Genomic DNA, 3948 nt, shown 5'->3' with positions numbered 1-3948 from the left:
TAATAAACTAGAAGAAAAATTCTTAACTGAAGGAACTTGAGTCATACCCTGACTCCATTGAACCCTTCTTCCTGTAAACTGCACATTTCTTATTTATTTCTTACATACAACTATCAGTCATGCTGTCCTTTCTTGTCCCTCTGACTTCCTTTCACCATTCATGCCACCATTGCATAGTCATGACCAACAATATCCATTTTCTGCCTCCCCTGTTTAGTAGATATAACTCTCTATCCCTATTGAAACTGAGAACACTCTCATTTTCTTACCTAAATGACAACTTAGAATCCCAGAGACATTTCTTCAAACAGAAGTTGAGTCTTAGATGAACCTTCATCCAGAACATCTGGAAATGTCAAATCTCTGCAGCTAAAGAATGGAATGATGGTTTAGGGTATCTTACAAGACAATAAGCATGGAAGCAGACAAAAAGAGTATGATTAAAGTTAAGGTTGCTCATGTTTAGATTAGCCTGTCATCAAGAATACTTAAGGAAAGGCATTTAAAATTTTCCTACTTGTAGAAATTTTAAATATTTTGAAAACATCCTAATTTTATTTGAAATCACTATAACTTTTGTACATAAGGTACCACACAGTAGGATGTCTTATTAACAACTTAAATTCTTTGTGGGTTGCAAGAGTTCTTCTGGCTTACCCATGGAGTGATCTTACCAGAGCTTTAAGTGCTTAGCACTGTTGGCATCATAATTTTTGCTCATATTAAAAGACACAGTCCATGCCTGAAGTCCATTGAGTGACTGTAGTTGCTCATTTAAAAAAGGAATTAAAAAACTGATCACCTTAACCTTATAATTTCACTGGTTCTGAGAATTCTGAATATTGAAATAGATCAATAACTTTATATGAGGAGCAAAAGAGGCAATGAAGACTTAAGAAATGCTGCATTATCAGGGAATCTAATACTAACTGAAAGCAAATTAAGCAAAGAACCACCCAAATAAGGTTCTCTCTGACTCTGTCTTTCTCTTTTTGTCTTTCTCTCAATTTTACTTTTAGTTTTTAATTGATGTATGTGTGTGTGTGTGTGTGTGCAGCATGTGCACACAGACACAGATACCCTGAGAGGCCAGAAAGGGTATCTGATACGATAAAGAAAAAGTTCTAAGCAATTGTGAGCCACTTGGTGTGGGTGCTGGAAACTGAATTTGGATCTTCTGCAAGAATGAGGGCAATCTGCTGAGCCATCTCTCTATCTACCCCAAACAAAATTTTATTGAAACTGCTTGGCATGAGAATGCACCTAAGGACATTGTAACTTAGAGGAAGAGGAGAATTGCTCTATCGGACTTTAGTGTAGGAGCATGGGTTATGGCTCGGATATTGAAAAGGATCAATTTGCCTTTGTTGATTACTAGCTATAACTTGAACACTCTGAATTTCCTCAAACAAGATTCAGAGACGCATTTAGTATCTGAAGCCATTACAGATAATGTTGGTTATAGAATGGGGAAGTTAGCCAGAGTGGGAAAGAACTGCAAACTCACAGGGAAAATTTATCAGGTTGAAAGTTCTTTCATATGTGTTCAATGTTAGCTCCGATTGATCACAAAGAAGCCTCACATACAATGAGTGCTCTTTGAGTGTGGCCAGAACCTGCAAAAGCAATGGGATATACACCTCCTAATGATACTATATTCTTCAGAGTCAGAAATTCTGGAAAATGAAGCAGTGACTAATATTCAATTATCTTTGATTTAATAAAAATGGATTTTGGATATCATTGGGATGAATCGAACCAAATCATTTGATCTGCTTAAAAACAGAGGGTACATGCATTTAAACAGTAAAAGCATCAACTGAACAATTATTGTCTCAAGATAGAAATGATATTATGTCAAGAAATACAGTTAAGAATGCCATCTATACTGACAGCCAGAGAGGAAATGGGGACCTCAGTGATACACCTGTGTAACTCAGAAAGTAAATTCACTCAACCATCAGAATGAGAGTAGAAATTTATCACAAAACAGTGATAAAACAATGTACACAGTCATTGGAGGAAGACTATGTGGGCACAGGCTAGAAATATTCTAGAGCAATCATTCTCAACCTTCTTAATGCTGCAAATGTTTGATAGAGTTACTCGTGTTATAATGATCATCAACCATAAAATTAATTTTTTTGTACTCCATAACTGTAGTTCTGCTAGTGTTATGAATTGTAGTGTAAATTTCTGTATTCTCTGATGGTCTTAGGCAACCCCAAGAAAAGGGTCCTTTAGTCCACAAAGGGTTCAGGGCACATAAGTAGAGATGATTGCTCTAGAGAGTCACAGTTACTTTATCCAAACATCAAGGTCTAGAAAACTGCAAAATCTTTTTTTCAAAAGGTTTATTTTTAAGTTTTTATTCATGTCTATGTGTCTGTGAGTTTGTGCACATATACTGTGTAAACAAGAAGAGGGCATTGGATCTCCTGGAATTGGATTTATGGGAGGTTGAAAACTGCCTAATGTGGACAATAGCAACTAAACTCAGGACTTCTGCAAGAGAAGCAAGAGGTCATAATTGCTAAGGCATCTCTCCAGGTCCTCTAAAATCTTACCTCATAGCTCCTAAGTCATGTTGTCTTGGATTCTAGGTTTACATGAGTACATGGTTTGAAAAAAGAAGGATAATTCTTCATGGTGCATTCTGTAATTAAAGAGAAATAAAATGTTACTATGGTGGAAAATCAATACAAAATTTACCCACTGGCAGAATCTAACGGTGGGTCAGAATAAACAATGAGGGAGAGTCTAATGAAATGTGTGGAAGCTGTACTGTATAAGGTGAAATGTAATCTTTATTGATATTAAGGTTCACTGAAGAGAAGGGAAGCAGCATGGACTTTCTGTTTGTGAGACAGAAAACATTCTCCTGAGCAATTTAGGATGAGAAGGGTGATCCAAACAGGAGTAGGCCTGCAACATGGGCAGCTGACATCTAGGAAAGTGGAAAAGACAACTAGAATCTGTAAACGGAAAAGTTTGGAGAGTAAAGGGTGTGCGGTATGAAGCTAAAGAAAAGAGAAAAACAGAACAGGAAAATACCAGAATAGAAAACATTGAGTTCAGCCTTTTTTCTTGTGTAGGGCACATTAGAGAAGGCACCTAACTTGTCTAAATCTTAAATTGTCTATTTGCTTCACAGGCTGGTGTGCTCCATACCATGTGCTGCTGCAAACCGGGCTCCACACCTCACAGATTGTCCTGATCTGGAGTCAGACATGTCTGCTGCTCCTGCTGCTCCCCACCCCCAATAGCCATCTTGAATTCCTGGAAGGCTTCTGTACCTGCTCAGGGACATGGGAAGGAGGAATTTGGATGCTGTCATAGAACAAAATAGGTTTTTTTTTTTTTTAACTTGAGAAGTTGGCCAATGGTGAATGTGAAGAATTCATCACCTGTGGTCATTCCCATGATGTTCCAGAAATGTGACTCCTACTGCCAGGATTTCTGTATGCCATCTGTGCCAAAGGCAAGGCTTCTGAGACTCCTTGCCCCTCCCCTTGATCAACTGCCATGACCCTTCTACCTTACCCTGTTGCATATAAAAGACCTACCAGTACATACATAGCCTGACAAGATTTGCTATTCCCAGCTGTCAGGTAAGTGTTTTTACAAGAGGAACACTCCTCAATACAAGCTATTCCAGATAGATGTAGGGAAAGAGAGAAAGGGATGGCATACAATGTTCTAGATGTACTGGTATGCTAGTGGGGGACCAAACTGCCTTTGTATTCCTGTGGCTATAAATTCCTAAAATCTCAAGAGAAGGGGTTGAGTATATGGGGATGCCAGACAGCCTTCTGAACTAAGAAATCAAGAGACAAAAGGCCTTGTGGAGAATCAAGCTTGCTGTGTTCACCACTCCTAAAGTTTCCTTCCCTTCTTCAACAGAATTGTTGATTTGGAATTCAAATCTAAGACTACCTGCTACACAAC

This window comes from Onychomys torridus, chromosome 3 (genome assembly GCF_903995425.1).
Source record: "Onychomys torridus chromosome 3, mOncTor1.1, whole genome shotgun sequence".
Classification (NCBI taxonomy): Eukaryota; Metazoa; Chordata; class Mammalia; order Rodentia; family Cricetidae; genus Onychomys; species Onychomys torridus.
This window is presented reverse-complemented; position numbering follows the sequence as displayed.